The following is an 11,249-nucleotide window of genomic DNA, read 5'->3' on the forward strand; positions in this document are numbered from 1 at the left end:
GATCCTTTTGTTTCTTTTTTACCTTAACTAGCAGCCATACAGTAAACGAGTCGACACGTGACCAGCAAGTGGCGTCCATGGTATTGTTGTGCTTGTCCGTGCTGCGTAGGGGAAAAAAAAAAAAAAAACAAACTGCTCCGTGACAAAGATATCGTTGAAGCAGATTAGGCAGCTCGGGGCACCGTCAGCCCCCAAGAAGGCACTCGGAGTCTCGGGACAGTCGGCAGAATCAAGTTTTAGTACGTGATGCACACACGGTCCCAGTTCAAATGCCCCGAGCATTCCGTGAGCTTCAGATTTATTACAATGCTTATCACAAAATATACCCCCCCCTCTAAATTTCCCATCTTCTGTTTTACAGAATTTCTAATAATAATAATGACCTCGCTCAGCACCTTTTCTCATAATCACCTGCCGTCATGGACTTTCTCATAACAATTCACCCTGCACTATCTGTTTCTTCATTCAAATCCCTTTGGCTCGACGGAAGCGTTTGCCACCTGGAGGTGAGCATCACCTAACACTCCTCCCAAATCTTGAGCTGTTAAAGATTTTGGTTCATCACTTCTCACCACACTACTTAGGACTCTGTAGAAACTGGACTACTTAATTAATAATTCAATTAATGTTTTCTTGTTGCGCTGACATAATGTGCCAGTCAGGCGGCTAAACAGCTGACAGCTTGGCGTGGTGCCTCTTGACTACTTGAAATAAAAGTACAGGCCCTTAACAATTAATTCTTACATCGTTTAAAACATTCTTCTGTAACTTTATTATTATTCATAAAGAGACACAGACATATTAACTTAAATGCACCTTTAACCTATGTGTATACACGTTAATATGAAAGCTTGCCTATAGTGTTCCCAATAATGCAAATGTGTTTAATGTCAGGCAGAAGGTCCGGCACTTGTGTTCCTAAAACGAAATCTCGCTGCTCGTTTGCTCACCTCTTTCCTTGATTCACAGAAATTCAAAAGAAAGCAAGTAAAGAGCAGGCAGGCCGCCCTCTTATACTAAAATCAATGGTGACCTTGCTTAATTAACTCCTTCATGGTCTAAGACTAACTGTAACCCTTATTATTTTAATATAAGGGTTATTTTCATATATGCTCGCGATTCTCTTTGAATATATACAAATCATCAACTTTAAGAAAAATACTTTTCGGTAATATCCGTCAGGAAGACTTTAATAATGAGCTAAACATTATTCAGAAGTAGTCAGCCATACATTTGCATTGAATTTAATGAAATGGATGCGGCTTAACAGGTCGTTGCTCTAGCGCAGGGCACGGAGCGCTTTTAACGAGCGTCCGTACGTCAAGCCGCGCTTTTACCTTATGTGTAGAGATGGGAAAATGATACCGAAGCTTGTGTCGGACAATCTGAAGCGTAGTGAGTCGCATCACTGTGTCAAACCACCGCTGTCACGTGACCTGTGACGTTTGAAGCTTCGAACGTCATCAGTGCTTCACAGCGCGCTTTATTGGTTTGGCGCTAAATGAACAGGTAGCCTATTTATATAAAATGCGTCATTCTCATTCAACAATGTTGGGTTGTGAGAGATTTGGTGAAAGATGGCGACTATAGCGGATAACGGCGTTCAAAACTTAAATAGTATAAATGGACAAGGACCTTAGTGGAATAAAATGGGCACAGGCTTTTCTGTCTTTTTACTGGTGACGTGAGGCTGAAACGGCGAGTGCCGCTTCACTTGCGCTCTTGATTTCTGGCCTTGACCTCAGTTAACCAGCAGATGTCGCTGTTCATACTGGAGCTGAGGCTTCAAAGCTTCGAATCTTTTTCGGCGCAGATAGAAAGCCTCAAAGCTTCACGAGGTTTCATTTTTCCATCACTAATAGTACTAGAATGGCAGACTTAATGTGCAAACCCAAGACACATTCCAGATTCAATTTAAGAACAAATAAAACGTTGTTTGAGTATGATGTCTAAATTGTCTGATGTTTCATTTCGATCAGATTCAGAGAGTTTTTAAAGAAAAAAAAGTTGGTCTTAGAGATTTGATTCTGTTCATCTGGACAAAGTTTTTAAGTGGGAGAAATATTTCGAGACTTATCCAAGTCTCTTCCTCAGTCTCAATTGACTGCAGGTTTCCCCAACCTTATAAACAGTACCTTTGCTTAATCACAGAGACTAGCACCATTGACAAAGGGCCAGTTGATCAGTGATATGCAAATTGTCCACTGATTAGTAGACGTGTGAACCATTCATAGAGGGTTGAGGAATGGCTGCAATCACAGCATTGTAAGATGGCGACAGATGTACCCTTAGGCCCCCTCCTCTGTTCAGAGATGGTCGTTCCTTTTTCACGTAAATGGCCTCCTTGATTCCTCTCTCAAACCAGCGCTCCTCCCTGTCCAGGATGTGCACCTCTTCATCTTTAAAGGAGTGACCACTATCTTGTAGATGTAAATAGACTGCGGAGTCCTGGCCTGACGAGGACGCTCTTCTGTGTTGTGACATGCGCTTAGCCAGTGGCTGCTTGGTTTCCCCGATGTACAATTCACGGCACTCCTCCTGGCACTTAACTGCGTAAACTATGTTACTCTGTTTGTGCCGTGGGACCCGATCCTTGGGATGGACCAATCTTTGGCGTAGCGTGTTTTGGGGTTTGAAAGCCACTGAGACCTGGTGTTTCGAGAAAATGCGCCTCAGCTGTTCCGATACTCCTGACACATACGGGATCACCAAGGGTTTTCGCTTAGGCAGTGGATGTCCTTCCTCTGTCATGAATCGCTTGGAGCGTTCTTTAGGTGTCCTCCCTGCTTTGACAAAGGACCAGCTGGGATATCCACATTTACTCAGGGCCTTTTTGACGTGGTGTTCTTCTGCTTCCCTGGCCTCTGAGTCTGTGGGAATGGTGTTAGCTCTGTGTTGTAGAGTCCTAATGACACCTAGTTTGTGCTCTAGTGGACGGTGAGAGTCAAACCTTAGATACTGGTCCGTATGTGTGGGTTTACGGTACACATCCACTTTCAAATGTCCCCCGTTGACGATGGAAATTTCACAGTCTAAGAAGGCTAGCTTGTTATTTTTCATATCCTCTCTGGTGAACTTGATGTGTTTGTCCACCCCGTTGATGTGGTCTGTGAACTGTGGTACCTCCTGAGATCTGATTTTCACCCAGGTGTCATCCACATATCTGAACCAATGGCTCGGTGGTGTTCCAGGATAGGATGATAGAGCCCTCTTTTCCACTTCTTCCATATATACATTGGCTACTATAGGTGAAACAGGGGAACCCATGGCACACCCGTGCTTCTGCCTGTAGTAATGGCTTTTGTATATGAAATATGTGGATTGAAGACACAGTTCCAAAAGCAGGCACACTTGGTCTGCGTTGAGAGAGGTTCTTTTACTGAGAGTGGGGTCATACTGTAATCTCTTACATACTACCTCCACTGCTTCAGTCACTGGGACACAAGTGAATAGAGATGTAACATCAAATGAGACCAAGGTTTCTTCTGCCTCCATAATGACCTCTCTCACTTTCTCCACTAAGGGTACATCTGTCGCCATCTTACAATGCTGTGATTGCAGCCATTCCTCAACCCTCTATGAATGGTTCACACGTCTACTAATCAGTGGACAATTTGCATATCACTGATCAACTGGTCCTTTGTCAATGGTGCTAGTCTCTGTGATTAAGCAAAGGTACTGTTTATAAGGTTGGGGAAATCTGCAGTCAATTGAGACTGAGGAAGAGACTTGGATACGTCTCGAAATATTTCTCCCACTTAAAAACTTTGTCCAGATGAACAGAATCAAATCTCTAGGATTTCCTTACCTGGATTATTGAGCATGCATCGAGACAAAAAAAAGTTGGAATCCGAGACACTGGACTAGAAGGACATATCAGAGGTAATTTCCTGCTGCAGCTTTACAAGTGGTGACGCGGGTGTCTCAACATGGATGACGTGTTGTTGTTGTTGTAAGACTCCTCTTGTGTGCACAGTGAACACCGCACTTATACGGTATTGTATAATTGAGACATGATAATGTTATTTCATTTAATGGTGTTATAATAAGATTCTAATCAGAAACTAAAATGTAGACCATGGGAGCCCACATACCACCAAATAAGGTAGAACATGTTGGCTCCTTAAACGTTTGAATGCCATTTTCTGCTGCTAGTCACCAAAGCTCTCCAAATCTCTCGCAACCCAACATTGTCTAATGAGAATGACGCATTTTATATTAATGTTTATTTAATTAACCTGTTTGTTTAGCGGCAAAGCTGTCCAACCAATGAAGCGTGCTGTGAAGTACTGGTGACGTTCGAAGCTTCAAACATCACGTGACAGCGGTGTTTTGACACAGTGATGTGCCTCACTACGCTTCAGATTGTCAGACACAAGCTTCGGTATCATTTTCCCATCTCTAACTACTATCCTCTTGATTTAAAGATGACACAGAACACTTACTTCTGGTAATAATAATAATAATTCATTACATTTATATAGCGCTTTTCTCAGTACTCAAAGCGCTATCCACACAGGGAGGAACCAGGAAGCGAACCCACAATCTTCCACAGTCTCCTTACTGCAAAGCAGCAGCACTACCACTGTGCAACCTGTGAGGATAATCTATTCATTTAATGTCTAGTGATTCATTAAATAATATAAATGGACAAGGACCTTAGCGGAATATAATGAACTCATACTTTTTTTTGACCTTTTACTGGTGACGTGAGGCTGAAACAGCGAGTGCCGCTTCACTTGCGCTCTTGATTTTTTGCCTTGACCTCAGTTAACCACCAGATGTCGCTGTGCCGTCACAGCTTCTAATCTTTTTCGGGACAAATAGAAAGAGGGGGGTATTTTTCGTACGTCGCTTAAACCATCCGAGATCAGGTGCCTCATCTTGAATGAGTTAATGCCAGTGAAACTCATCCAGATAAGTCGGTTTTTCAAACGCAGCCGTGTATTTGATTAGCATAGCTGGATCTAAGCATACGAGATGAATGCGCGCGCCCGCGCTGAGTGAAAAGCCCATATATATTGAGTCTAGAAAACATGATCAGCAAGTCTTTGATAGGCTGTAACAAAATGACGAAAGAATGGGCGCATTTTTTTTCACACACGCGGCGCAAGACCTTTTATTCAAAGGACACGAAGAATTTCAAGATTTAATATACACAAGGGGTAACACTGCAAAAGCAGCCCAGACCAGAAAAGACGGCTGGCAAAAGGTGGCCGAAAAAATTAAACGCTAAGTAGTGTACATTGTACTTAGTGAATGCAGCGTTTCATGTCCTATGTGTCAGATTAATTATTATTTAATATGTCATAATTCCAGATCAAACGTGAGCACAAGGAGAACATGGGAACAGGTTAAAGTGAAGTACAAGAATATACTTCAAACTGGTAAATATTGGTATATAACTATTTAAAGAATTGTTGACATAAAGAATCATATATAATATAAAAAAACATTAATTTTAAAGCTAATAAGAAGGCAGACAAGCAAATAACAGGTGGAGGTCCACGTGGTCCAGACCTAACCCCTGCAGAAGAGTTGGCTCTCCACCAAAATGCCCATCGCCCTGTTTCTGAGGGCATTCCAGGGGGAAGCTCCTCCTCAGAACCAGTGGCAGGAAGTAGTGGTCACTTCATTTCAGGTAAAGGATGGTCATTGCATATATTTGTCCTCCATGTGTGCCATAGGTATGTTCCATATAGCCCTCTTTTTTTTGTTGGGTCAGTTGCAGGGAATGTCATATCCCTTGAACCTGTGTCTGACCAACGAGATATTGACGAAGGTCAAATATTTGATGAAGACACTGTGTCTGATTATTCATCAGGAGGAGAGGTACATTTTCCAAATAATGTTTGATCAAACTCCACTCTGATCAGTCCCATGTGCCCCAATCACATTTGGAAATCCTGGTAATGAGAATGTTAGGCTGATTGTGAGATTCTTCATGGTACTGTGGGTGTTTTAGCCTGTGTATTACCTACCTGCAATGGCATGAAACGCCTCTTTTATTGTCTGCACACGCAGGTGTCCAGGAAACACAATGAAAACCTGAAGGAAATGTTTCAGAGCCAAACAGACTTTACGAATTGCCTGGCAAACTGCACTTTTCGATAGATGTTCCGCATCGCCTACAGTATATAAAAAAGTGCCGCTTGCAAGAAACCTCAAAGCAATGCCTACTGTCTGTGTGGTTGTGAGAGCCTGACTTCGCCGAGTTTGACTTCGAATATACGGAGCTAATAAATCTTTGAGGTACAATATTCCCCCTCGGCTAAAGCGGTATCTTTCGTACAGAATTTCCTCCGGGAGCAATAAAGGATCTTGCCGATCGCGCAAAACCCTCTTTAGATGAAATTCTCTTCCTATAATTTGTGCACCAATATCAATTGGTCACTCATTCATGAACGGCGAAGCCCTGACTGGATGACTTCCACACCGTCACTGATCACGTGTGTAAACTAATCCTTGTTTACGTAGAACAAACCTGCTCCGAGCGGTCTGAGGATTAGGATGTGCTGCTATGACAACACTTCCAGCAAGAGTTTCAAAAAACCGACAGATCAGGATCAGGCCAAACCGACAACAATTACATCCGGCTAAGCGAGTAATCCACGTACGAAAAATACCCCCAGAAAGTCAAGTCAAGTCAAGTCAACTTTATTTATAAAGCACTTTGTATACAACAGCCGCTGACCAAAGTGCTGAACATAGACTAAAATAAATTTTAAACAAAAACAAAATAATAAATAAGTAAATAAAATACAATAAATAAAACATAGTAAACACAGCTAAACAGAGTTAAAACAGAGTAAAATCAACTGCGCACACAGGATCAAACGCCAAACCAAAGAGGTAAATCTTAAGAGCAGACTTAACAATAGGCAGTGAGGTGGCCTGTCTAATGAGGATCGGCAGTGAATTCCAGAGCCTTGGAGCCACCACAGTAAAAGCCGTATCCCCCCTGAGCTTTCACTGAGTCCTCGGCACATCCAGAAGCAGCTGACCAGCTGATCTGAGTGAGCGGGAAGGAGAGCGCATATGCAGCAGCTCAGCGAGGTAGGGCGGAGCAAGCCCATTTAAGGACTTAAAAACAAATAAAAGAATCTTAAAATGAACTCTAAACTGAACAGGCAGCCAGTGCAGTGATGATAACACAGGTGTAATGTGCTCATTTTTTCGCGTGCCAGTTAAAAGGCGTGCAGCAGCATTTTGCACCAGCTGGAGCCGAGACAGGGTGGACTGGCTAACACCAACATACAACGAATTACAATAGTCCAGCCGGGTTGTAATGAAAGCGTGGATTACTGTTGTAAATTGATCTTTGGAAAGAATGTTTTTTATTTTCGCCAAACGTCTCAGCTGAAAAAAACAAGATTTCACCACCGCGCTGATCTGACCGTCCAGTCTAAAATCCTCATCTATCCTAAAACCCAGATTTGTAATGACAGGTGTACCATATTGTGCAAGGGGACCCAAATCCACAGGAGCAGAAGTAGAAATAGACCCACTGGTGCCCCCAGGACCAAAAACTATAACCTCTGTCTTATTTTCATTCAAAATTAAAAAGTTCACTGCCATCCAAGCGTTCACCTCTTCTAGGCACATAACCAAAGTTTGTATGGAGTAAGCATCCTTGCGTTTGAGGGGTACATAAACCTGAGTATCGTCTGCATAACAATGGAAAGCAATTTTATGCTTTCTAAGAATAGAGCCAAGAGGCAGGAGATACAAAAAAAATAGCAGAGGACCAAGTATGGAGCCTTGTGGAACCCCACATGATAGTGAAGCAGAGGAGGATCTAAATTCATCTAGCCTCACTGAAAAAGTTCTTTGAGTCAAGTATGATTTAAACCACGCCAAGGCAGGACCATGAATGCCCACACAATGCTCCAGACGAGATAATAAAATACTATGATCTATAGTATCAAAAGCAGCTGTTAAATCGAGCAGAACTAAAATCACATAATCCCCTGAGTCTGTTGCCAAAAGGATGTCATTAAAAACCTTCAGTAATGCGGTTTCAGTACTGTGAAGCGGCTTAAAACCCGACTGAAACACTTCGAGCACATCACTTTCATCTAAAAAGGCTTTCAATTGAATATACACATGTCTCTCCAAAATTTTGGACAGAAATGGAAGCTTGGAAATCGGTCTAAAATTGGATAGCACAGTGGGATCTAGGCTTGGTTTTTTGATCAATGGTTGCACTATGGCATGTTTAAATAAATTAGGAACTACGCCTGAGGAAAAGCTGCTATTGATAATAGCAAGAACAGATGGCCCTAAAACAGAAATAATCTCTTTAAAAAGAGAAGGTGGGACAACATCAAAAGGAGAACCTGAGGGCTTCGATTGACCAACAATCTGATATAGACAAGATAGAGTCACCGGCTCAAACTGATAAAAAACAGCAGAGCAGGGGAGAACAGCTAAGGGGTCATAAACAGTGAGAGGTATATGAGCCCTAACATTGTTCACCTTATCTACAAAGAAGTGCAAAAATTTCTCACATGTCTCAAAAGAAGGTTCCATGCAGGCATTCTGTGGAGCATTTAAAACCCTATCTATAATGTCAAATAACACACGAGGTTTGTGACAGTTTGACAGAATAATATTTGACATGTACGCTCTTTTGGCATCTTTCACAATAAACTGATAGCGACGCCAGCAGTCTTTCAATACTTGAAACGATACATGCAAATTGTCCTTTCTCCACTTGCGCTCGGCTTTTCGGCACTCGCGTCTGACAGCGCGAGTTGTGTCATTCGGCCAGGGCTCAGATTTCATTTTAGGCTGCCTGGTTTTTAATGGAGCCACAGCATCTAAAACAGTTTGGCAGGTGGAATAAAACCAGGAGCAGATTCAGGAAGATCACATTGACTAAACAAAGCAGAAAAATGTACAGCAGTGGATGGATTAATGACATGACAGCACCGCACAGAAGCACACGGGGTTTACCAGCTTTACAGGGCAAGGTGATGTCAAATATTACAGGCTTATGATCTGAAAACACTGCGTCCAAAATTGTCAGATTCGCCACAGAAAAGCTAAGCGATAGGACAAGATCCACCGTGTGCCCAAATTCATGCGTTGGTCCAGACACCCACTGCATAAAACTAAAAGAGTCAATTAGACTTAGAAAGTCCTTCACCATCGGTTTATCAGGACAGCAGACATGTATATTAAAATCTCCAAGAATAAGGACTCGATCATAGTTAGGCACAATTTCAGCCACGAGGCTTCATTTTTTTTCCCATCAGTACTTGCGTGACAATCAAGGGAACTCACCAGGGGTCCAAGTCACCCGAATATTGGAGTTGTTAAAACAAGAGCCCTGTTTTTATCTTTTATTTTTCTGGTCACTACAATATAATAGCTGATGATAAAGAAGGTCGAAGGTCTCAGGAATGTTGATCTGCTCAGGTCACTAAAACTTTGTGATGGCGCTCTTAGAAGGAAAAACAAAAGTTTTAGAAATTTCTTCCGAGGCAGAATGAGAGACACAACATGGAATTGGATACCAGGACTAATGAACAACAAGAACCGACTTTTAATTAAGGTCCTGATTGAAGTGGAATTGGCCGTGACTTAGCTGGTCATCATCTGTTGCCTCACTTCACATTTCCTTTCTGTTTGGCTGACATTTAAGGAAAAAGAAAAAATGAAGAGACCCGAGTCGTAAAGAAGTGTAACATTTATAATGAAGGGAAAAGAATTCAGTTATCAACAGAAATTGGTCAGTGATTTAGAAAGTGGAGAATAAAAAAAGGGAAAACCAGCAGCCATCGAGACCCTCAGGGGTTGGAGTTGGACACCCTGCTTTAAACAAAGTGAACACAACTGCAGCAATACAATACAATTTATTTTTGTGTAGCCCAACATCACACAAGAAGTGCTGCAATGGGCTTTAACAGGCCCTGCCTCTTGACAGCCCCCCAGCTTTGACTCTCTAAGAAGACAAAGAAAACCCTTGTAGGGAAAAATGGAAGAAACCTTAGGACAGGCAGTTCAAAGACAGACCCCTTTCTAAGTGCAGTGGGTGTCAAAAAGAAGGAGATCAATACAATACACTGAACAGAACAGAAGTAATCCTCAATACAGTATAACAGTGCAATAGAAATATTACAAGGACAGAGCAGAATTTAATAATTATATAATATTATATAAGTAATATATTTAACACTCTTTAATATTGTTCTTTATCAGTATGCTGCTGCTGGGGTATGTGAATTTCCCCTTGGGGATTAATAAAGTATCTATCATATAGTGCCTTTCACATCTATCTATCTATCAATCATATAGTGCCTTTCACATCTATCTATCTATCAATCATATAGTGCCTTTCACATTACCTATCAATCATATAATGCCTTTCACATTATCTATCTATCAATCATATACTGCCCTTCACATTATCTATCATATAGTGCCTTTCACATCTATCTATCAATCATATAGTGCCTTTTACATTATCTATCATATAGTGCCTTTCACATCTATCTATCTATCAATCATATAGTGCCTTTCACATTACCTATCAATCATATAATGCCTTTCACATTATCTATCTATCAATCATATACTGCCCTTCACATTATCTATCATATAGTGCCTTTCACATCTATCTATCAATCATATAGTGCCTTTTACATTATCTATCATATAGTGCCTTTCACATTATCTATCTATCAATCACATAGTGCCCTTCACATTATCTATCATATAGTGCATTTCACATTACCTATCAATCATATAGTGCCTTTCACATTATCATATAGTGCCTTTCACATCTATCTATCTATCAATCATATAGTGCCTTTCACATTACCTATCAATCATATAGTGCCTTTCACATTATCAATCATATAATGCCTTTCACATTATCTATCTATCAATCATATACTGCCCTTCACATTATCTATCATATAGTGCCTTTCACATCTATCTATCAATCATATAGTGCCTTTTACATTATCATATAGTGCATTTCACATTATCTATCTATCCATCAATCATATAGTGCCTTTCACATTATCTATCTATCATATAGTGCCCTTCACATTATCTATCATATAGTGCCTTTCACATCTATCTATCTATCTATCTATCTATCTATCTATCTATCTATCTATCTATCTATCTATCTATCTATCTATCTATCTATCTATCTATCTATCTATCTATCTATCTCTATCTATCTATCTATCTATCTATCAAATTCCTGCCCACTATACTAAAATTTAAATTCT

The sequence above is a fragment of the Erpetoichthys calabaricus genome, chromosome 5, assembly GCF_900747795.2.
Source record: "Erpetoichthys calabaricus chromosome 5, fErpCal1.3, whole genome shotgun sequence".
Lineage (NCBI taxonomy): Eukaryota > Metazoa > Chordata > Cladistia > Polypteriformes > Polypteridae > Erpetoichthys > Erpetoichthys calabaricus.